Source organism: Cuculus canorus, chromosome 6 (assembly GCF_017976375.1).
Source record: "Cuculus canorus isolate bCucCan1 chromosome 6, bCucCan1.pri, whole genome shotgun sequence".
Lineage (NCBI taxonomy): Eukaryota > Metazoa > Chordata > Aves > Cuculiformes > Cuculidae > Cuculus > Cuculus canorus.
The window spans coordinates 18,278,527-18,304,001 of record NC_071406.1 but is presented as its reverse complement, the minus strand read 5'-3'; the positions used below and the strand labels follow the sequence as shown (position 1 = coordinate 18,304,001).

Genomic DNA, 25,475 nt, shown 5'->3' with positions numbered 1-25,475 from the left:
CTGTTCATCACCGTAGTGAATTAATCTCACATTAATATGCAGTGTTTTTGAATTAAGAATACTACCTTACAGAAGATATGTGTAAGATATATGTAGACTCAGAATAATGCTGGGTGGAAAGGCTTTTTGCTATCTATTTGCTTTTCTAATTAGCTCCATGATAAACTTAGCTCTCTTACCATAACACCAAATATATTTGATAAGAATAAATGCTTTCAGGTTAGTACCTTTTGCCTGATATAATAAGGTTGTGTCTATCATTTCTATCAGGCAATCTGCAATAATGCAATGTCTTTATGTAATATACTTTTATTATATATAATAAAACTCATATTTATTACCAAGAGGCTTGTTCAGATGTTGACTCCATCCTGTTGCATACAATTTGTTTAGGACCCTAAATGCTGTTAATAAAATGCCTTACCTGTTAACAAATACTGATAGGCATCATGTTCATGCGTGATGATTTTATACCGATGCAATTTGTGCAAGATTATGCAGAGACCCTGTTGTTTATTGGTTGTTAGTGATTAGAAGGTAACCTTTCCTTAGGTGCTGGGCAAAACCTTTATCTTCCTCTGTTTTCTAAATTAAGTGGGCAGGTGCAGGAGAAATGCAAGCAATGCACTAAGCAAAGTAACAAAGTACTGTTGATCAGCTGAGCTCTGTTAATGGCTTTTTGCATCTATTGGGCTAGAATGTTTGCAGATTAAATCAGAGTAGTCTAAAGCACTTTCCTTGTACTTTTTCAGGTTGTCTCAGAGAAAAAAAAAATAATTTTAGAAGTCCTCTTTTACTCTCCCTGTTCAGCTTTATTTATGTTACAGTGTCTCTGCCACACCAGGCAGGCTTGAGGTGGCACAGTTTTAGTCAATCATCACTTTCCACAGAAACAGCTAACATCATGTGATAAATCCATTTCATGTGCCAGAATATTTATATGAGTTTATACTCCTCCTCCTCCTGTGCACACTTCGCTGCACTTGTTCCTTTTGCTTTGATACACTGTTCCAAAATTATTTGCAAACTTTCACATGCATTGGAATAAGAGAGTCAATCCTATCCTGTCCAGCAGTGAAAGCCTGTGTGTTATTTGATGGCATTTAAGACGTGTATGCTGTTACCTTCCAAATGCTTGCAACGCTGTTGTACTCTTTCAACTCTGAAAGATCATCTGTATCATTCCCCAGCCAACAAATTCTGGCATTGATTAACCCAAACAAATCTGAGGCTCTTGGCTTTCACACTTGGTCCATTAATTCTATCCAGAATAGGGATTAGGATATACAAAACCTATTCTGTTTGGCAAATTCTCCAGCTGCTAAGAAAAGCCAAGATGGTGTCAGAACAGCAAAGATTTACAGTGCGGTGACCAGAGGGAGTGTGTAGGAGCCTGCGTGTGGAATGAGTCAGTCTTTCCTTTTCAGGACAGCTCTAACTGCACCTACCATCTGAGAGACCTGTGCAGCCCATTTCTCTAGTAAAGAAGAAAACATATCACAGGAAGATACTACTTCAGTTTTTTTCCCATGTCCCAGAGAAAGGACAGCTTGTCAACAGGCAAGCTTTAACCATTGGAGTTGTCTGTTTTGCTGTTTTCAAGCATATCCCTTCACTCAGTACTTACATCAGCGATATTCTGAATTCTGCTATATTCCATCGATCTCCCTTCAGCTGAATAACGTGATCTCTTTTGGCAGCTTCACTGGATAGAAAGAGATTTTTGGAGAACTGAAAAGAATGAAGGTATGTGGCACCGTAAAGTCTCCCCACGTGCACAGTACAGGTGTTTAGATCACCTTGCTCAAGCAGCTTTCTAAATAGCTTTATTGTTTTAGAGCCTAGCATGCTAGTGTTACCAAGGGAAAGAATGTTTGGAAAATGATTTCTGCATGTATCATCTCCTGATCCTAAAGAGATTATCTGCAGTAGGAATTTTCCCCAATATTTTCACCACCTGAAATTGACACACAACACTGATGGTTTTAAGCAATATCTGTAAAGCACTTAAGGGCAATGAAATAAAACAATGGGTTAAAAGGAAGCCAAGCAAAACTTTACTAGCAAATAGGATGTTTTGGTAAAAAGTTTTAGCTTTTTTTCAAGCACAAATAGAAAATTACTTTTCTTTTGTGTGCTTCAGTCTTTCCCTAGTGGGAAATGTGATTTTGTCCAGAATAAATTACACTGCTATGGTTTTTTTACCTTCCAGTGAATGTAAAAAGTATGAAGATGTATTTGCAGGTATTTGTTACAGCTTAGATTTTGTTTCAGTTTGTTCAGGTATCTTTAGCCAGTTTCAAAGATCATCTGTAAGCAGAACACACATAACCAGGAGCACAAAGCAGTTATATATTGACCATCCAACAGAACAGGAAGGAAGGGTTCCATGAACTGTTCGGCTAAGCATGAGTATGCTCACCCAGCCAAGGTCCTGGCGGTGGCTTTGCTGGCCAGGCAGGTGTCGGGCACGAGGGGAAGGGCCAGTCCCTGCAGCTCCTTTGAGCAGACCCTCAGTGTTGCTGTGTTTCCATCATCTGCCGCGCTCCGGCACTGGTGGCTTACCCCAACAAACCAAATGGGTGCTTCCTGACTAGCCTCGCTCTTTTCTTCCTTTGGATTGTATACCTTTACACGTTGCTGCTCTCCCTCCTGAATGGGTGAGCTACTGGCAATCCTATCTCAACAGCTTCTGTCTGTAATTTTACCGTTCTCTCTCCACAGACTTTCTCACAGCTTTTTTCCCGGCCGCCTGAGGCAAGGTTACACAGCTGGCTCGGAGCTGGGCCTTGCTGCACAGGCTGCTCCAGCCCTGGGAGAGAGGAGGGAGTCGTATGGCAGTGCTGCAGTGAAGAGAAGAGCTGGCATACTCCAGGTCTTCCCTGTGTCAGGAAACATCATTCAAGTGCAGTTGAGGGTATTCAAAGAGCTCCAAGTGTTGCCATCTTTGCCAGAACAGAATGAAAACTTGGTTTCAAACAGCTTTAAGAGGGGCCAGTGTAGCTCTGTGCTCCAGAAGTTACCAGCTGTGTATGTCATAAGTTCATGACCTCTTTCAGCCCTGCTCTGCTGACTTCCCACAGTTCAGCAAGTTCCAGCTGTCAGCAGGGAGGGCTCACACATAAGAGGAAAGGAGGCAGCTCAGCAGCAGGTTGTGGGCTTCTCACTGTAAAAAAACTATTGCTGCTTGCACAGATGCTGTGCCACAAGCTCTTGAACCACAGAAGTCATTGAACAAAGACAATGGCGGGGAAGCAAGCTTGCATAGGAAAGTGGGAATCCTTGGTTTTTAGGTCGTTTCTTAATGAACTACATTTGTATTTAAGAGAGCGGTCTAGCTCCATGTTGACTGTGGTGTCTCTAGAAAGAGCAAAGCTTTACCCTCCATTCTAGAGGGCAAATTTTGTACTTAAATGTTGAAAAGCTAGGTTTCAGTTAATTAAAAAATATAATAAAAGAACTAAGCAGTTCCAGGGATTCCTTTCCTGAAAATATTTTGTAGATGAAACCAGCCAGTCATCTCTGGGAAAACTATTCAGGACAACCCATACCATTGCGTGTATTACAGTAAGCGTATGCACAGCTCATCTATTCCAGATGGTGGTCATCTGATCAGCCCTGTGATGTGCAGTGATGCCCTGTTCCAAGGCTGCAATTAATTTCCTAAGCAACGTTGTGCTCATCAGTAAACCCAACCTTTGGGAGCCGTCCTTGTTTTGCTGGACTCACCCGGGTGAGTGAGGGATGCAGAGCCCTGTGCTCAGAGGAGCCCTGTGTGCTGGCCTGGGCGCTGGCTCTCCCCTCTGCAGCTGCCACTGGCTGCTGGTGCGGGTGGGGGCACGGACTGGGGAGACCCCTGTCCCACAGCTGTCCTGCTGCTGCTCTTCTTTGCGAAGAACTTAACATCTTATCTTGCAGCCACCAGAGGGCATCTTCATTATAAGCGGAAATAATTAAAAAAAAGTAAACCCCAGTACATAATTATGGTGCATCTGTAGTTACCCGTTACTAAAGCCAAACCCTCCTCCTGCCTCTGCACAATGCAATGCAAGTGCTCACGTTTCTAGTAATGTGTTTTTACTCATCGTTAGCAAAGCGATAGAATTGTCTTTATCAGAGAGAAGAAAGCCATAATTTTCTTTTGGTTAATGAAATGCGTAAGGGAGCCTTCACTGCGCAGCAGGCAAGGGAAAGTAGAAAAAAAAACAAACCAAGAAAAAATAAATCTAATCAAAACCACAACATCACTGAAAACACAAGTGCTTCAGGCAGGGTCAGGGAGAATTGACAAGTAGCTCATATGTGACAGACGAACACAAGAGGAGCCAAACAGCAAGGGAATGCTGGAGAAGTCAAGCAGACTGCAAAGATTCAACCTAGACTAGACCGAGAAACCTTTTCGCATTAACTCAAAGGCAGTCTATTTACATATACTCTTGGGAGCATCCTTATTATTACTCCCTTATAAGAGCTAAAACAATTAAAGTATATTAATTTGAAACAGAATAAGAGAAACAACTATCTTTTCAGGAAGTAAATAAAGCTCTGAAAATAAATTGGTACTTTAGGGACTAAATGAAAAATCTACACCGTGTAAAGTATTTGGGGTGATATAGAAAAGGCTGTTCAGTTTTGAAAAGTTCATTCAAGAAGCCCTTTCAGTAGTCGTTAAGGATGACTTCTTATGTATCCATCCAAATGACTTATACAGATGGGGAAGGTGGAAGGGGGGACAGCAGAAATAGTTATTTTTGCTGCCTTGTCTCTATCTGTAGTACAGGATGTAATTAATAAATTAACCATAACCCACAAAGGATGTTGGTGCTTTAAGTCTCAGAAGCTTTTTGTAGCATCCCTTTTGGTCAAGGGGAGTTGGTTTGCCTACGCCTTTCAGACAGTTGTGTTCCCCTCTGGTTCTGCTGGACACAGCCTTCCACCGCATCATCAATGCCTCGGGCAAGGCCAGTGACTCTGAACTACACAATCTTGCTTATAGATGTGAGCTACAAGAAGCATTGTTAATCTCTGCCAGGGATTTTATCACTCCTCAAAGTAATTAGATTAATCACTTCTGGACCAGGCCAAATTGCTCTGTCCGGCACAACAAAAGGCCTCAAGAGCCACTAGAACAAATAGGACAGTTCATAGACGGTCATGAATAAACACACTGTAAGGCTGGAAATATAAAGTATTTCTCTGTTTTGCAAACGCCCTAGCCTTAGGCTAAACAGTGCACAGATGCAGACCTGAATTTCTAGAAAAGGATCCAATCCAGGCATGTTTGCAATTTTTGAGGATTGCTTTTTTATATTGAACAAGGACTGAGGAAAAAAAGACACAAATCCAAATTTTTTTTTTCTCAAATTTCAGACCTGAAAGCTTTCCTTCCCTGTGGTTTTGGTTTTTTTTTCCTTGCAGTCTCAAATACTTGTGATTATCTTCTCTTGGCATCCACCTCAATGTCAGCATGACTGTGTTTGTCACAGGTTTTATATGCTGCTGCAAGCAGGACTCAAATTAGGCTTGGTGTGACCAAAGGACAATAGCTCTGCCAACAAGACAGACTCTTTTTTGATCTAACTAGCAGATGCTCTGCTAGCGTCTCTCACTTTTTTGCCTCTCTGATGCCTAAAGGACTGGAACCAGCCTGTCAGTGTGATCGTACTCACAGGAACTACAACTGTTTGCACAAGATCTGAATCTAGCCTAATGCCTACTTTAATAACTGCTTCCAACAGCTACTTCTGACGGCTCTGCTGGTAAATTCCATTCAACGTATCATAGCTTCTAAAAGCAGAGATTTTTCCAGAAATGGCTACTCTTTTTATAGAGGCTATTTTGCACCCTAGTGGATTATTTTAGATAGTAACAAATTGTTCCCGCATATCCCTGGTCATCAGTCTCTTGCAAGAATAATATTTCAGGGGGAGGAGGCTGGAAAAACACCCTGCTATGATTCAAACCTTGAATTCCCTTTTCCCACTTCCACCCCCCTCTGCTACTTGACTGTGGTTTTGGAAGAAGAAGAAACTACCAGGCATAAAAAGACCTGGCATTGAATATTGGACCAGCTTTTCAGGTATCACCGGGAGCAACAGGCCTAGAGGTGTCTGTCCAGACCAGACTTAAGAAGATATTAACAAGTTATAGCTTTTCAAGCAAGTATGAAGGCTACTGACTGCCAGTCATCCTGACAAGGTGATGACTAATGGGGACAATTAGCCCCCTCTCCTAATGTGCTGTCTGTCACGGTGATTTGAAAGGGAATAAGAACACTTTTCCCTAAGGAAACAGGTTGGCAAATGGGTTTGGGTCTGTTAAAGATTTAACATAGTTTCATATTAACAAAATGTCACAAAGTTGTTCCAATGAAGAGCAGGTTCAAGCCCAGATTTTTGGCTATGTAAATTCCTATTTAATTCATGTTCACATATTGAAAAATTCACCCTGTAGCAAACCTGTAATTCCACAGGAGTAAGATGCAGTTTTTCCATTAACTCCAAAGGGAGATAGATACAGTTCTGTGTCGTCCACTTCATAAAGTAATGGCTTTTTAAATTTTAAGTACTAACTAGTTGAGCCATATAGGATGAGTTAAAAAATAGCAGCTGTCAGTAATTTAACTTGTATTTATCTCTTTCAGAATGGTATTTCCAGTTTATAGACAAAGTTAAGACACATCTGCCTGGTTATTATTCATTATCACTGTTATCCAGCTAGTGATGGCTAAAGCTGATATTTCATCTTTGCTGTATTGATTTTAGCATCCATCTTTCACAGAACTTTATTTTCAGGTCTGCTGAGTGCCCAGAGCACAAAGGTAAGTTTGTGATGCATATTCACTGCTGAATTTTAAGAACCAAAGTGCTTTGAGTTAAGCAAGTTAATTTTCCTCAGTTTCCACTTCTAAGTGAAGGAGCTTTAGTATAGCTGACTGCGTGGATCTCAGCAGAACTTGATGAAAAGACAAAGAATCTATCATCACTGAACTAGACTACCCTTTACAGTGACCAAGAAGCAATCAGACTATAATCTAAGAGCCACTGTGAAAAGCTACATGACTAATCTGTATTTTCATTGTGTGACTGGTTGGAGGAAGGAGGTTGTAGCACAATAGTCAATTTATAGGAAGAACAATATAGTCATTCAACGGGGCATTATTCTGTACTGATTTAAATGACAGTAGAGCAGCCCACTCTTGACTTAGGAAAACACGAGTCATTCAAATTCCATATCAAATAATGAAATTGTTCCACTGACTTATTTGTTGACATAAATTACATATAGCTGATGTGTTCCTGCTGCAGACCCTGAGGACTCTTTGTTTATGCTAAACGTGAATGTATTCTAGCACATGAATTACTATCCTCCTGCTTGCTTCTTGGGCGCCTCCAGAATAAGTAATATGTTGGCATAACTTTGCCTTTTGTCAGCCAGCAGTCTGGTAGCACATTTGCTCGTCAATCTAATTTTAACCTTTTCTCATACAAGCACTTGGTATTTCATGTAAATCAACCCGACAGTCTGTCATTCAATAGGATACTGTCTTCATAGTCTTCTAAACTATGTGCTCTATCATGTGTTCATTTTTAAGCAGCAGAGGAAAAGGAAAACTAATATATTACTTCTGGTTTCTTAATACCAGAATGCCAGGAGTCTCTTTATTACCACAATAGAGACGAATGGTATTTCTAGCAGAGGTTTTTGTATAATGGACCTAGTAATGCATTCAGCACTTTCTGAATGAAAGGTCTATCCTGAATGGTAAGTAGTGCAATGCATGGTTAAAGACATCATAGTACATAGTCTAGGTCTGTTCCTACTATCGCTGTAATTCGTGGTAAGGAATACGAAAAATACATGCAACTGGTGAATTAAAAATTAATTTCTAAATAATTGCTCTGTGGTTCCAGCAAGTTTCTTGCAAAAATACTGATGCTGACAGCAAAAGACTACATAATTCATTCTGAAATAGAGATTTCTGAATGCTCATTTATTTTGATAATTTTTGTAAATAACATGAAAAGTTTACTGTCATATCCTTTGCTTTGTCGGGTTGTTCAGAAATTGATTTGGCTATAAAAATAGTGTGCTTGGAGGTTAGCTGTTTTGTCAGGGGTGCTGTAACTATGCATTACTTTAATATCTTTTATTTTTTAAACACAAATGAAGATCAAAGTCCACTTAATCAGCCTAACACCCATTCTGTCTTTTTTCAGATGTTCTACTTCCTTAAGAATATTTTAAAAAAGCAATTGTAAAGTTGTACTGAAATGATCTGTGATGCCTGCTAAGAATTCAGTCCTATATGACACCTGAAATCATTCACTGCATGATTCAACAGCTAACTATTTTAATAATTATGAAAATTACAGTTTGACTGACCTAAATGTTCTTTATTAATTCTTTGAAATTATTAGCACTGTATTACATTTCACTCCACTCAGGCTTGTGACTGATAAAATTATTTAAAAATATTTAATACTAGGTTCTGTTCTGGATAGTGATTTATGACACTGTACTTGGTCTGGGGCAGACCCTGAACTGTGCCTGCATTTCTCCCCAGCACAGTGCCCGGTAGTCCCCTTACCAAAATGAAGCCATTTCCCTCCTGTAGCATCACGAAACCCCTCCTCATGTAGCGCTTCTTGTGCTGCTACTTACTTACAGACCACATTACACTTTGAGTCCATCCCCACTGTCGTGTCTCCTTTCCAGCAACTTCTGTGCATGGTATGCACCCCAAAATTTACCTCTGTTCCTGTAGAATTAATTCACTTAGGTTGAGTATCTGTGTATGACTTGAATCTAATGAAATTTGTGCTATATCTACCACAAAGTTCTGTTTCTGGTTGAGCTAGTACTGTAACAAAAGTAATGACACACAAACTGGTTCCACCACCACAACCAGCATCTTTTGTATCTACAACTCCAGTACAGGCAGTATTTCCCTATCATGATCTAAAGAGACATAAGAACTTTAGTTTGACCCAAAGTCTTGGCCACAGAATAAGTGAATATCTTCAGGAACACAGATTTGAGATTTCTGGCTGTAAGTTTTATCTTGAATAAATACACATCAGAAGAATTTGTCCCATAAAGTATTCAGGTGCTTCTATTCCTTAATTTTGCATAGCAGATTTATTCATGGGAATTCTTTGGGCTTCTGTAGCTAGACTTTTTATGTGAGGCACCTGCAGTTTTTGCTCTCAGGGCTGTATCTAGGCAAATTCAATACAGTCAGTGAGGTGAACTGTCATAAGTGGTGACGGCATTTGATTTTACTGAACTTGTCAAAAATAATTTTACATGTAATCTGTTCATTCCATATTAAAGCCTCTGATTTACCATCACTCTTCTTGCAGCAGCAAGCTTTACCTAGTTCAGGGAAGTGTATATTGCCAATAAATGTTTGTTCTGGAGAAAAGCAGTGAATTTCTGGGGATGTGGTGAGGCTGCATTTTGTTACAGGAAAAATATTTTCTGGTCTTATTTATTTTTTGTGCATTAAGGCACATGTAGTTGTGTTTAACAAACATCCTCTTTCGCTTCAGATATTCCATGACTCTTCATCCTTGTGGATTACTGAAAAAACCATAATAAATCAACAGAATCAGAAGTTACAGAGTTATATTTGGGATGAATCTAGCCTCAGATCTTTATTTAAGAAGGAAATGAATCTTATAATTCTATGCCTGTATGAAGAAAAACCAAAAAATTATAGTAATATGTTGCAAATGTTACAGCAAACTTTTGTAATCTTTTCCCTGGGATACATATCAAAGCACCAACTCAGTTCTAGTTCCTAGCAGTAAATTCCTCCAAGAGGCAAAAGCAAAATCCAACCATCTCTATAGGAAAGTCTCAGTCGTTCTCTTTTCATGTGTATTTTTTATACCACTCAAAAAAACCCTTAAATGCATTTCCAGGTAGAGAGATAGCTTTAAAAAATAATTTTCTCCAGAGCTGCTAATCATACTAATTCTGTTAATGTCCACTGCTTTCTTAATCTTGACTCAGTCCCACCTAGTAGAAGGCAAATCTCAGTATCAAAGTCTAAATTTGGCTCACTTCTTTGTTTATGTAATATTTCCTGCAAAGAGGGAAAGCAGATGCCATACATGGGACAAGTACAGCTCACAACTGTAATTTGCAGCAACTTTGGTATTAAAATAGAGCACAACAGGTAAGTGACACAGTGATGCACTGTCAACCTGAGTTGCATGTGTTTGGGCCCCATATGAAAACTAACGAGAAATGCGGATATTCTGTCCTCCTCGGCATGAGTCTGTCATCCTGGTTGGTCAGAATCTGCATACCTGTCCTCCTCGAATCATCAGATTAAAAAAGAAAGGGAAAGAATAAAAATGTATGCTAATGTATGAATAAAAATGTATGCTAAAAATGTATGTAAAAAATGCTAAAAATGTATGCTAGAAACACTCTACTGGAAGGAGCATTTGGCAAGCTGCACTTAGGGAGAGACTATACTTATTTAAGTAAATAAAAATATTAAAGAAAAAGCCCTCTCAGATTTAAAAAATTACCTGGTATCTACAGGTTTTAGTCCAATATCTTTTGACAAATTAACAGTACTTCTATGCTAAAACAATCCTAATGATATATTGTACTTCTCCACTGTACTAACCACGCCCCACAAGTTTTATTGCCAAGTATTATTAGAAAGTCATTCTGTAGACATTTACATTCCATTTTTAAGGGCATGTAATAGAATTGCCCAGCATGTCACTGTCCTTGCACCGCATCAATGCTAGAAGTTTAGGAAAATGGTGTTTACAATTTGTATTATATGAATACATATAAATGCATACCAGCGCCTGTTACTTGGAGCCAGGCTGCTGGTATTTTTTTGAGGTCAGGGGAGACCTCTGCTGCTGCCAACACACTGACTCTCACCCGTTGCCTGCGGGACAGTTTAGTCCCCCCTTGCGTTGCCACTCCGCAGCTGCTGTGAGCAGCTCATGCTTCCAGCACGTTGCAGGAGCCCTGCTCGGTGACTCCGTGTGCCAGACACAGATTGTCAAGGTGGTTTATGACTCCCTGTGTCTGACTGACTGCAACTGCCAGTCAGAAACAAGGGAGAGCAGGGAAGTGCCCCCCACCTAACACAGCTCCAGGCCAGAGGACGTTCTTGCTGAGTCCTTCCACATCTATATTCTTCAGGCGCTTCTGGCCTCCTAATCAACTGCCAGTTTGCGACTTCAGGCCCTAATTAACTTCCAGGGACATATCAACGAAAAGCCATGATGTTGATTCATAGGGGACAAGAAGTGCTCCTGTTCCATCGGAGAAAATTCTGTTCTCTGGTACTTTTTCTATCCAATCCTAAAGGACCCTTCTCTTACAGTATAACCTGCTACTCTGACTCTGACTTTACTGCCTCTCTCATGAATTCCACTTTGGGTCCATGCTCAGCTTCCTGAAGCTGTTTGGCTTGTTGTTTGTTCCCCTTCTCCCTTCCCTCTGAAACACCTCCACAGCTTGCATGTTCACAGAGAAAATGTCTTTCACACCCCAGCACAGGCTGAACTGAGTGCAAAGCCATCTCCAGCCCGAGGCAACTTTCTGTCAAAAAGCAGATGCAAGTGTGGGTGACACGGACATTAAAGAAGCAATCTCCAGTGGTCCCTATAGCATTCCTTCCTGGGGTCTACTCTCCAGCAATGATCTCCAGCCAAGCACCACGTTGCAGCTCAGCTGGCCCCATCTAGGGCAGCTCAGGACAGGGACAGGCTGAGGAGAGGTGGAGTGGGACAGAGCTTTGTGGGGCTGCCCTGCAGCACCCCATGTCACCCACCCTCTAAGGGACCCCACAGCTGCTTCAGGATCTGAGCACACCCCACACACTCGCAGCACAGGCAGAGTGAGCACAGGGCCCCTTTGTCTCCCTCCCTCTGTGCATCAACCAAAGGGCTGTGCCCCAGGCAGGGTGGGGTGGATGTGATGAGGGAGGCTGGAGTAAGAGCTGGTTATTATCTTCCTATTTGGCTCTTGCAGAGCTGGTGTGGTGGCTTTATTTGTTATTCTAAGTATCGGGAAAGTGACAGCATTGGTGGTGACAGGGTCCCCAGCTGGGGCGGAGGCTGATGGGGTCTGTATTGGGCTCTTTTAACCCTGCAGCAGGGCAGCCTGGCCATGGGGAAGAGAGCAGCTGGCTACTGACCCTGCTGTGCCACCAGAGGATGCCCCACACACTGCAGCTCCCAGCCCTGCTGCAAGTAATGCCCATTCCCAGCTTCTTCTCAGGTTTTTCTAATCCTCCACTAAGTGCTTCCCTAACCCTACATTAGATTCTCATCTCATCCCTGCCTGCTTTCTGTGTGCTTTCCCTTTTCTTTAAGAGCTCCCCCAGCTCCTCATCTACTGCCCAGGGAAGCTGCATACACCTGAGTTTTTCTTTTCTTTATGACCATCTTCCTACTTGGTACCTTAGAAGAGCATTGTAACTGCTGCTCTGATTCGCAGTCCAGCTTGTACTGATGCTTCGTCTCATTCCCTAAGGTAATTCTGCTGCCTTGCCATTTCTGGTTTTGTCTGGGATTTGTTTGTTGTTTATCCAAAATTAATTGTATTCTGCTACTGAGATCAAAGAACTTAAGTTTACGTCTATTGAGATGAACCTGCGGTGTAGTTTACAGAGAAGAAGCACCTTCAGAAAGTGTGTGTGATTTGGGCAGAAAGCAAGCAAGAGGTGGAAGCACTGCATTGCAGAAAGAGAGCAGGTTAGGATTATAGCGAACATAGAGCGTAGCAATCAGAACAGCTTCAACATTACTCTTTAAAAGAATGGATTAATTATTCCAGCGACATTGTCCTGTGCGTCACTGTGCTAAGAGGGCTTTTATTTCTTCCCTCTGGAGTGGGGGAAGAAAGTGGTTGCTTGAATCACTGTTGATGTACAGCACATGAATTCCAGTTTTCATTTTATGAACAGTTTCTATCACCATGTCTCGTGTGGGCTGCCTCATGCTCATTGTACCATGGGGTTAGAGACGCTGTCACCATTCCTATAAATAGCCTGCTTGGTTATGAAGGACTGTTAGTGTTTCTTCTGGGAAGAATAGGACTTTTGACTAATGGCATTTTAGGCCAGTTTCCTTTAAACTTTCTAGAGGAGATAGGATTTGGAGAGTAGAAGACCTGCTAAAGAAAGCCAGTAATCAAGGTATTAATGTTTGAAACAGGTATTTTCTAAGCCTGGAAAATTTGCAGAGAAAAAACAAAGGTAGAAGGAGCAGGGCAGTGGTGTGCTTTTAAAAAAGAAGGCTTAGCTGCTGGGCTGACAAGGAACAAGGCAGCTGCCATGCGGAGAAAGAGAAGTTTCCGGTGATCCAGTCAAAAGCTGAGCTGCAGTGCAAGGATTGCTGCAATGTCAGAGAGTCTGCTCTGCACCAGAAAAATGCTCCAGTGTACTGGGAAATGCGAGGTAAGGCAATGTGGTTTTCTGCATATTTTTGGAGCAAAGTAGGAAGTAATTGTATGCAGAAAACCTTGTGTTTCAGCTGTTGGCTGTTTAACTGTTAGTATGATCATTTGAGTACGGAGAGCACCTGCAAACTCTTGGTAGGGATGGATTTTTTTTAAGCTTGTGAAAGGAGTGAGGATCCCTGGCTCCAAGAACATAGGTCGTTTGGACTGTGTGATCCTATTTCCATCAGTAAATGTGCTGGGGACACCAAAGAGAGCACGCATCCTGCTGGCCGCCCAGTAAGGGGTGTTTCATTCATGCAGTGCAAGAGAACAAATGCAGTACAGTGCTAAATGACGGGTAACAAGGTTTGGTAGGTGTCTTCTCCTGGCTATTAAAAGTAACAAATGCCAAGCTATTTGGGGGGTTTCCTTACACTCAGCAACTGATCTGGAATTCAGACTCCACCTTCAACAGCCTGGGAAGTTTCCAAGAGCACTTTGAATTGACAGCAGCATCCTTTATGTGAACAGTGTGTCTATGCACAAGATTGCCCTGCTGAAAGAAAAGGAATAGAGCATTACATCTAGGGATGTGTCTAACTACTACTGAACAGTGAGGAAAGCACCACACTTGCCAGTTATCTCTTCTGTGCATTTCCTCAGTTGTGGCTGGGGCCATCTGATGAGTGTTTCCCTTTCACTCCCAGCGCAGCGCAGTCTGTCTGCTGTCAGCAGTTAATGAAGTCACTCGCAAGACGCCATCCCCTGGGGAAAAGCACTGCTATGAATAGACCTGTTACTTGCATCTCTGGCTGCAATGCTCTCAGTGCTGTTTGTGCTGTGCCACCATCTCTGATGATTGTGCCACTTTTGAACAATGGTTTTCACTCTAGAGCTACTGTTATTTGAGATGCCAAAACCCAGTCCTCTTCCTTCTGGCAGAGCTCTAGAGCTCACTAAGTACTTCTGCGCTGTCTCCAGTGACAGGCACAGGTTCTGAGGTACCACAGGATTACGAAAACTGTGCAGAAAGAGAATGAATAATCCTATTGTAGCAATTAATTTTAATAATAGTCTGCAGTGACTGTCATCATCAGATACTTCATCAATGCACATCCCACAATAAGGAGGGAAACGTAAAGATTTTTTTTCTGAGAATAAAATATTTCCTTGCTATTGAAATAGAAAGGGAAACTGTTAATCTGGTGAAAAATATTAGAGAGTATCACCTATTTGCCCAGCTGAGTTTGCATGTCTAGGTATGATTAATCTTGTGTTTATAAGGAGCTGTGCGTTGGTCTAGGCAGCGGTGAGCTATAAAAGAAGCAAAATCAGCAAGAATAAAAACAGATAAAGAATAATGAATCATGACAATATATCGTCCAAAGTATATAAGATCATGTAAATACTACAATTTGTAGGACATACAGTCCTCATTAGTGCAGGTAAATTCAAAGACTATTCAATACAGAAAGTCACTTTCATGACTGAATTTATGGTTGAAACCTAACCCAAAATAATTTTACAGTAGAATACCTTTGTAAGAAAATTCAGTGGACAATTCCAATAAATAGTAAAAAAGAGAAGAACTGAGTAAAATAGCATTCAACTTGAACACTATCTGTTCTCTTTTTGCAAGATATGGAGGACAACTTTTTAAAAAGGTTGTTTTTTTAGTATATATACACATTCTTTTTTTGTACCATACTTAATGGTCTTAACTGGCTTTCCCCGAATAAAGTTGTCAAAGATTTAGTTCTAAGAAAGCTATGGCAAGGTCTTCAATAAAACGCAGATATAGTTTTTTTTTGCTCTAAATGTCTGAACCATTCCTACATGACGTTTTCTGTCATAAGAACCCTTGTTCAGGTGCCACATTGAAAACAGAAGAAATCAATACCCTTGTTAGTTGTACTTTTCATAATAATTCTGAATGACTGAATAATTTGGAGTGACTTGACCTATGTTACAATTTAACATAAGCCTTTAATGCTTTCAGCCTGATACACGATGTGGCTTACAATGTTGATACAGCTCATCAACTTAGCAATCTGCATCAGCTTGCTGAAGTATGCTATGAAAGGATAATGATACAGTGGTCCTGACCTATTTCTCTGTCATAGCTTTAACTAAAACATTCACATTATCTGTTAGGAGTGAAGGAGCTTGGGACAACTCACAGGAAGACTGTCCTGTCATTAGCAACATTTCTTTCTGAAAGTTTAGAAAGATAGGAATATGCCCCTTCAATCAGATTTCTGTGACCTGGTCAGCATCTCAACAGCATTCAAAACTGCCATCCAACTTGTTTTCTGGTATCCTATACATAAGAAAACTCAAATTAATGCATTGGATTTTCCCATACACTTGTTCAGCACTTTTTTCCAGTAACAACCGAAGCAGCTGCGGTGAGTTCAGCAAACCAGCAGAGCTGGATCAGTGCTGTCTTGCAGGAGTTCTCATCCTTCTCTTGGTGGGTACAGAGGTGCAAACCTGAGGGAAGGTTTCTCCTTTAGGGCTTGTTTCCGTCGCTGGCACCCAGGTGGCCTGGAGGCAGTGACAAGGCAATACTCAGCCATCTGCAGGCTTGTCAGCTGGGAGGAAGAGCCCAATCAGAATGAGGTTTCATTTAGTGCAAGCTTCCCCTGCAACGGGAAGCTTCCCCCTGCCAGGCTACCTAGGAACGACACTGGTATGATAAAACCTCCTGGCTGTTTCTGCAGAGGTGTCTCATTAAGGTCATATAGAGACAGGCTTTTCTTTCCTTAGCAGAATCGTCTAGACAATAGGAGTACAAATACTTCTCTCTCTCTCCAGGGCAAAATAACTTGTAATGATGATCCTTATCATCCCTGGAAGATGCTTCTTGCCCCCTTCAGTCTCACAGTGCCAAGCTAGTGGCAATTAATCTTATTCTTTAGAAACGGATATTAAAATCAGTCAATACTTCAAATGGTTGCTTAAAATCTGCTTGAGCAAGCTTTGTTCCCTCTCAGACCTTTTCCTGGCTTCCAAATGTCTTGTGCTTGGCTGTCCTCCGTCCAGGCTTTCAGACTCAGCTTTGGAAATCCCCTGTTCCCAACACTGGTCTGCAACTTTTCTGGCAATGTTTACCAGTTGTCCTAGTACAGTCAAACAAATTTCTTCCTCCAGGAAGGCTGCCCAGGTTGGGGCTTATGATGTTCTGTCCAACTCTGAGCCTGGACCAGTTCTGGTTGCAAGAGAGGAGTAATTTCTTTCAAGGAAGTCTTCCTCAAGCGTCACTGTAACAACAGAAACAGCACAGCACCAGGATTGTGTAAAAAAAAAAAATCATAGAATCATAGAATAGTTAGGGTTGGAAGGGATCTTAAAGATCGTCTAGTTCCAACCCCACTGCCATGGGCAGGGACATCCCACTGGATCGGGCTGCCCAAGGCCCCATCCAACCGGGCCTGGAACACCCCCAAGGATGGTGCAGCCACAACCTCTCTGGGCAACCTGTCCCAGTGCCTCACCACTCTCGTGGTGAAGAAATTCTTCGTAATGTCTAGTCTAAATCTGCCCCTCTCCAGTTTATACCCATTGCCCCTCATATACATAATATAAATTATGTACTATAAAGACTGCGAACTGAGAAAAATGAAAGCAAAAGGCCAGTCTTGAAAGATTAATTAATATGTAGGTTCAGAAACATGAGTTAAATTAAACTATCATTGTTCAACACACAAACACAGTGAAAAAAGCTAAGAGGTTTTTGAAGCAGAAGGGGAAGAAAAGAAAGATACTCCTATAAAAGTGTGAAGGATGAACTGGATGGTAACATATGAGAACGTAAACACCCATTCAAGATGAAGGAAAAACAGGCTTTAATAGTCCATGCGAGCAAACTGATGATGAAGGAGACATAGGAAAAAATAAGTGTTTTATCAGTAATGTGACTATGCAGGCATCATGAGTACTTGTGTGTCAGCACAATCTGAAGAGATAACTGCAATGGTTTTGTTTGCTTTTGTATAAATTTAAAACCATAAATACTGATCAAATGTCACAAAATGAGACAGAAAATGATGACATCATGAGAACACAATAAATATATACTTTCCACAAGGCATTACTAGCATATTCAGTCCATCACCAATACTATTAGATAATCTTGCTTGAAATTGTTACCATGATTTCAACTTGTAGGTCATGTACCCATCCCTTTTATCTTCAGGTTAACGTGACAGACAGAAAAGTGTGTTTGTGGTTTTCCTACATGTGAGAAACTTCACACACCACAGAGCAAGAGGGGAACTTCCCTTGCTTTGAAGTCCAGAGAAACAGCTGAAAAATAGGATGAACAAATGCTATGTTGGAGTGGCTTTTTTTCTGGCCCAGAATTCTTCTGTGTAGCAGTAAGCACCTGGATGCACCCAAGTTAGGGACAAATTTGCTCTTGCCTGTGCCTATAGAAAATGCAGAGCAAGGCACCTCCTGTGTGTTAGCCGAAGACCCATATTTGCTGCTAATTAGAGGTTTGCGTATAATCACATTCATGGCTTGGCATGGTCCCCAGCTGCAACCATAGCACCAGTGTTTGACCTGTTTGAATTCCTTGCTCTCTACTGTTGCTCTCAGACAACACTGAGCATGCCTATCGTTTTCTCATGTAAAAGGGCATTCAAATGCCTTCCAAATTAATGTTAATTCATTAGCCTCCTACATATATTTTTCATATAGTTTTGAACTTTTATAGTGACTTTATGGTATTTAGACACTCCAATGTCTCTCCTGATTAGGGTGGGCAGGGTCTTGTTCTAATTGGGAGAGTCTCACCCATGAGATCTGTATCTTAATGTGAATCAAAAGCAAGATTAATGTTGGAAAGAACCACATCATAACTGCCTGAAGTATAATGAATAACTGACAGCTATGACTCAATGTCTGCATTTCTTCCCTAACACAACACCACATTGTAGACTGGATTTAAATAGGGCTTTCACATAGTTTCAGGTAATGATTAAACTCCCAATGACTAAAATATCTCCAGGAGAACTGATGAGACATCTCACATGGTTACTCAAGTTCAGAAGTATATTCAAGCTTTCACTTTATCTCTTTTTTTTTTTTTCCAAAACGGCATTATTTTAACTGGAGCTATTTTAAAACTGCCCCATAAATGTGAAGTCAGCAGCACTTTGCAGCTTAATTTCAAGCTAAAATGATTGTATTCCAGACAGATGCACACACAGCATGTGTATGCAGTTTCATTATTTTTTCCATTTATAAAACAGAAGCTGTTTTAGTGTCTATGGCAATGCAGTCATCTCTGGGATGAAATATAACTTTGTACCATTTCATATTTTAGAATGAAAGACTGAAGGAGGGAGCACTGAGAAGAACACAAAAAAAGGGGAAATCTGTGTGAGTAGATTTGTCCTGAAGGAAAAGCTCCCATTGCAGCATTTCATTCCTGAAAAGGGTGTGTTGAAGCATGGAAGATAATAAAGAACAGCAGATGTCTTAAGAATTGATGCTGTGAGGAGTGTTGTAAGTCATTTAACTTCTGAGAGAAACGAGAATTTTCACAGAAATTAGATTAACTCCATCAAAGCAAACATGGTATTATTTTTCTGGAACTAAGATTGCTGTCAATATAGAACAACATGATTTCATTATGTAGCGTAATACAAAATAATACATGACAACTGTATATATTTATATATCAATATAATCTGTGAAAGGATTATAAACTAGGAATTAGGAGATAAGATTGGGAGACACAGGTAAATATTATAACTTCCCTGCCTGGTGAAATAGCAGGTAGGAGAAAAATGGACAGGAAAAATCAATACTGCATGGGTGGGAATGTGATATGAATGGTCTTAATTTCAGGAATAAAAGAGACACAAGCAACATGATTAAAAATAAAAATATTTGCACATTATCATAGAAGATGAGCCAAGATGTTTGTACAAAAAATTTTTTTGTGCAAATCGAGGCTAAAATTGCAGCACTGAGGGTGTCAGTGAATCTCCCAAGAATAATGAAGTATGGTGGGTGGGTGTTTTATGACTGAAATGCACTTAAACCAGTGCATAAACTGTTAAGAGAACTAGAAATAGAGACAGAGGTACAGAGACATCACTTGGTAACAATGAGGCCGCCTACAGAAGCAGCAAGAAGCAGCATGGGCAGAATGGAATTGGTCAAACTAAAGGTCTTCCAAAGGACTGCGAAGGATTGTTAAACATATATCTAACACAAATGACTACAAGCAGGAAAGAGAAACTTCCAAGCATTGTCTCATTGCAGGAGATTTTAACTGCTCAGAAACAGAGTATAAAGAAAATGTTACTGATAACAGTAGAATCAGTAATTCGAGGGTGTAATTGCTGGCAGATCTCATCACTAGGCAGTCACTGGGCTATCAGGATGCTATTCTAGGTGGTCTTTGTTAGGTAGTGATGACATAGAGCAGCTGGTTGTAAAAAATAACCTAGCTAAAGTTATCTTAACTTAGTTAAATTGAAAATAAGTGAAAGAAAAAACAAGAATAGGCCTGTTAGTTTCTCAAAATTTGTCCTTCTGAAGTGTTGTACCTAAAGAAACCAGTTTGTAATGTGAAGTGGGTGAAGGTTCAAAGTTTGAGTATTAGAATTTCTTTAAATAATATTTTTAAAATCTTCACTTTGCACTGCAAGTAGAGATTCAAGGATGTTAGCCCCGTATTGGACGAATAAATCCTTCAAATGAAAAAGATACTAGGAATGAGTAAAGAGAGTGAAAGTCATAGGGGAAGAAAATCTCACTGTACCAGATCGGATCATCAATTGAAATGGTATCTTGGGAACCAAGAATCGGGCAGTGCAGACAGATTTGTGCATTTACAGACTTACCATCTGTAAACAAAATTTGAAATATTGAAAGTTTCTTCCACTACACAAATATAAGGGAGTCTGATATGTGGCAAAGATGGGGTAGAGACTGAAGATTGTGTACATACTGCCCAAAGCAAAGAAATTATTTTTCTTCTTTTTTGTGAAGAGGGTGGTATAGATCATGGAGAAAAATAGAATCAGCATGAGAAGAATTTGTAGAAATAAAAGCTAACATTTACAAACTCATAAAGTAAATCCAGCGTATAGTAGGCCCATAGTGGAATGATGTCTGTCATCCATCCTAAAATCCTGAAATAATGAGCAAATTAAATTGCAAGTACAGGAATAAGGTCTTTTTTAAAAGATCTCCAAAAAAACAGAGGAGAGAGAAGAGCACAGGAAAAAGTGACCTTACATCTACAGCTTCATTAATCTGACCTTAGTAACATGGAAATTTTGTATGGATTTTTGCAATAAAGAATAAATAATGATATGGAGATAAAAAGGAGAAATTAGGATGAAAGCAATAAATGTTCGATACAACGTATAAGGGATGAGGAAATATATGTATGATACCATCTGTTCCGGAAGAGGAATTATTAGGCTACCTAAAGGTTGGGTACAGATTTTCAAACACCACAGTTTCAGCTGAGAAAGTATTAATACTTTAATTGCTGCTAAAAGTGGCACGGTCAGCTGAGAAAAATATGCATGCCATTATACGCACATTGCAGAGGAACTTCAGGGTTGGAGGTGTGGGGTAGAAGTCCATAGCACAAGTGCAGATAACACTCAAACTGAGGTGGAAACGAATTCTGTCATAAATCATGACTTATCAGTTGGGCAAGAGAAAGACCATAGTATTTTGGTCAGCTGTAGAGGGATGCTGAGAGAGCTGGGATGGAGCCATGGGCAGGGCAAAAATGATCCTCCTTGGATACAGTGCAGGAGACTTAAGGAGGGATATGTAAGTACAGACATCATTGTACCGGTCAAAGCTCTTCTGGAGTACTGTGAAGATCTGTCACCCACGATCAGGAAAGAGCATTGAAACAAATGCAGAGAAGTGGTACTAGACAAAACAAAGCATGAGGGATATACAATTGCTGTCTATAAATACATCAAGGGGAGAGGAAAGAAGGGCAGGGCAAATACTAGGAAAGGAAAGAAGTTATTTAAGTTACCAGACAATGTTGTCATTAAAACAAATGGATATAAATTGAAAGTCCATTTGGGCTGGAGCTGAGGAGATTTCCAGCTATGAGAAGAGTGAAGTCCCTGAAACAGTCTTCTGGTAAGAGTGTCGGGAACAAATCACTGTAGGTGAGGATATTGCTGTAAAATGGAACTTATTTGCTTGCAAATTGGTTAATATAATTCACGTAGTTCTTGCATAAAAGGTGAGTAGACCCACTTTCTATTTGCCTCTCTGCAAGAGAGTTAAGTAGCCTGAGTAGTCTTATGATGGATTTTTCATACATTTATTAACACAGTTACGTAAGGTGAAAGGACAAATCTTCAGTATCTATGAGATCCTTCACAATGTTGTGCCTTCTGCTTTGTACTATTGTGGCAGCAGTATTTTTTGACATTTCTGTTAATTTATTGGTTCAGATAGAAAACGTGATTCTGTGGCCTCCTGTGACATATTGATGTGCAGAATTAAATTTAAAGAAAATGGTTTAAAATTATGGTAATTCTGAATGCTAAGTGTCCAAGTGAAGCCAGCAATGTGATTGCAAACAGGAGATAAGAAACATAAGGCATCAGTGGATCAAATATTATTGACAGTATTTCTGTGATCAATCATTTTGAACTCCTGGAAAATATTGGTAAGGAAAATTTCCCTGCCTTATTATTTTGGTGTTACTCAGCCGAAATACTCAGAATTTATCTAGTTGATTTAATTTTATTTTTTTTAGAGATGGTCCTGTTTGCATGTTATTAGTCTTGCGTGGTTTTAGTTAAATATATGATACTGACAGTACTTACCAGTTCTTTAAGAAGAATTGCAGAAGCACCATTCATTCTGTATAAGATTGTTTTTCCAGTGTTTTTGTTCACATGTGAGTGGACACTGTTGGTTTAAATTTCAAATCTACTCTTTTCATAAGAAACATGTACATAGCAATAAAGCAAGGTTTGAAAAATATAGTAATAATTTATACTGGCAAAGATATCAGAAACAATTTCTGACATTTCAGAATCATGTAACTGAGCTTATAACAAAGGCACTAGAAGTAATGTTCTGTTTACTGTGACAGATGAGGCAGGAATTTGAAAAAAAACATGCTAACAAAAAGTTATAACTAATATAACATAAATGAAAAAATTGTCTCACGAATACAAGAGCATCTCCAAAGGTTCTGATGTGCGTAGCATGGCAAAATATTGCTTAAGGGTAGTATGGCAGTTTGTATCTGAATCCCTTTCTGCCTCTTAAGTTTCGAAGCAAGAAAGTCCCTACTCCAGTGTAGCAGAGTAGCCATAAGATGGCAGCACTCCGCACAAATTGCTCCTGGAACCCTAAATCCTGTTCTTTTCCCACTAAGACTGCACCCAGGAGAGAGCAGCCCAAACGCTGTATGTCTTTAAAGAGAAACCATACTGGCCACGTTCAGAGCAGCTCCTGGAAAGCTTCAGAAACATAGATGGTTTCAGGCAGTGCCTGAGCCCATTTTCCTCGGTTTTTAGCAGCCCTTTGGGTGCTGAGCTCTACACACTTATCTGTTTCAATTATTCTAGATTAACCTTATTCAAACCTCGTATTTCAGCAAAGCACTTCTGTAGGTCTAAGTACAGCAAGGTCAATGATAAGATAAACTTATTTTCTGTGTGTAAGACCACAGTGGAATTGCTTTTTACATGTGATTTAATCCCAGCTCTATAATTTAGAATTTACATCTAGATAAATCAGGCCTGAATACATCATGTTTACGCAACCCCACTGGCTTTTTCAAAAGCAAGTCCTCCCTCTGCGCTGCTGCCCAGCCCAGCCTGCTGCAGACTGTGCTAAAGCTCCGCATTCCTCCTGCTGCCTCTGCAACCTGCCTGCTCCAGAATTGGTTTTCGCCCTTCTCTATCGGGGACAGCAGTCCAAGTTTGCACTTAGCGTTAATTTGAAGGTACTAAGTCACAGAAAGCTCTTCAGGTAGTGTGCAGGAGGTCTGAGGTGCTGTGGTGCTCAGCCAGTTCCCACCACCAGTCTTGCATCAGCACTGAATGGAAGTCCTTGCTCTGGTGCCTCAGAGCTTTTATAACACAGGGAGAACAAGGTGTGCCATTTAACTGTGAAAAGCAAACATGAACGGAGGCCAGGCTTGATAAGTTCTGTGGAAATCCCTAGCATGGTTTGAGTGCCGTGGGTTTGCTGGCAGTCTCACTCAAATGCCTCTGATCTTTCCATTGGTTCCACCTGAGCTCTTCTGCAGTTCAGAGGTTTGATTACTTTGCTTTGAGTGTGAGACTGTATTCAAATCTGAAAAACAAACAAATCTTTCAGGGTGCTCACCCATGTGAAGGAAACTGAGGGCAAAGGTTTGCTCACACCCTTAACTGGAACCAGCTGGGTCAGGGCTGTGGGCAAGGTAAATACAAGTTGAAAACACCCTGGATTGCCTGCCTGCTGTTCATTGCACAGTTGGTGAGCAATTCCTCCTTCTTACACCTCTTTCTCTCTGTTTGCTCAGAGGTACGTTGTTGGTTTCACTCTGTGCTGTCGTCTAACAGCAGTGCACTGTTCCGGAAATGAGAGGAGACCAAAGCATGAATCATGGCCTGAGTAATGAATCCCCGACACCCCGCTTTGTTAGAGCTGGAGGGGAAAAATTCCTTTCCTCTGTGTGGCACTTAGACTCCCACAACCCACTGGAAAGAGCTAAAAACACCCCTCATTGTCTTCTAAAGCCGCTCTCTATCATGCATAGCTGTGCTTGCAAATAACACACACCTGCCCACATCTCAAGTGGGCTCTGTGGCTTCGCCTACACAGCAGCCTTTTGGTCCCAACTCCCTGACAGGATAAGACATTAGCACACCCCAAAGCATGGGAATTGGAATGAAGCAGCTCATTCGCTGTATATTCAGAGCTTCACTAACCACAGGCTCCATGTCATTTATATAGGATCCAAATGCGTACAGTGTTTTTTTTTTTTTTATTCTTGTCATTTCCAGGCGGAGCGATGCTCGCTATGCTGATTAATGAAGTGGGAAACAGCAAATAGTATCAACTGGCATTTAAAATGTATAAATCCAGATGCATTTATTTATTTTATGTGGTGATTTGGTGGGTGATAATATTGTTTTACATCTAGAAAAAACAAGTTAAAAAAGAAAAAAAAAGCAAAAATTACTGGTTAGTCACATTTACCATCACTGTGAATTTCCCCACCAAATACAACTGTTCATTAGGGATTGTAGCATTCTCTTTAAATGATTTTGCCAGCTCTCCCTCAAATATTGCTAGGACCTATGCTGCAGCAAAGGCAGAGACAGGACAGTCATTCCTGTATCACTGCAGTATTTGTGGTTGATTTCTATCTGTGCTGGATTATACTGTTTGCAGGATGTTCACACTGTGGTATGGCTACTGATATCACCTCCAGCTCCTTAGACATGAAACTAAGTTTCAAGCTTGGAAACTTTTTTTCAGGCTTACTTACTCAGCTAATTGTCAGGCAGCTTCTGAAACATATGTCATGGCCATTGTTTGGAAATGGGTTTGTCAGGCTGCTGAGGGATATATTTCTGGATACAATTTTCCAAAGAAAGTGCCTTCCATTTCTGCTAGCCCAAGAGTCTGGAAGCACTTGACTGTGCAGCTACACAATATATACCTTCTTTGGGAGAAAGTATTTTAACCATTCATACAGACTTTTGTATATTCTTCAGTTGCCACCTTTTGGTTCAAAACATTTGACCTAAAATTTTAGAGTCTACTTTAATTCCCCATAAGGGATTACCATGAGCTTTATAGACAGGTTTGATCTGGAAGCCAACCAAGGAGAGAAAAAAATGTCACCAGATGATTTAAATTGGAAGCAACGTGCCTCTGACCTAATCAGTGTAGCCCTTTGCCTCTTACTGATGCGTGGAGGTGGTGAATGTCACTATAGGCGATGGGAGACAAAGGAAACGTCATCTCACCATTTCCAGTCCCACAAAACTCTCTGATGAAGGACAGAAAGAGAGAAATGTTTC

At 40.5% G+C, this 25,475-nt stretch overlaps 1 protein-coding gene and 1 long non-coding RNA gene across 3 annotated transcripts in view; one reads left to right on the top strand and one right to left on the bottom strand.

The window, feature by feature from the left end:
* The first annotated feature begins 12,485 nt into the window (after window positions 1-12,485).
* The window catches only part of ITGB6 (integrin subunit beta 6), a 50,332-nt gene continuing 37,342 nt past the window's right edge, over window positions 12,486-25,475 (top strand). The window contains exons 1-2 of one of the 2 annotated variants that reach the window (XM_054070225.1): window positions 12,486-13,447; window positions 18,764-18,819. The gene's annotated coding sequence lies outside the window, so the exon portion shown is untranslated. The remainder of the gene's footprint in view (window positions 13,448-18,763; window positions 18,820-25,475) is intronic. The other variant, XM_054070224.1, reaches the window with a different exon arrangement.
* LOC128852535 (uncharacterized) lies at window positions 14,008-23,488 on the bottom strand. Its single transcript, XR_008450443.1, has 3 exons — window positions 22,269-23,488; window positions 14,661-16,694; window positions 14,008-14,196 (listed from the first exon to the last, which is right to left on the bottom strand). It is a non-coding gene; the product is annotated as an uncharacterized LOC128852535 (long non-coding RNA).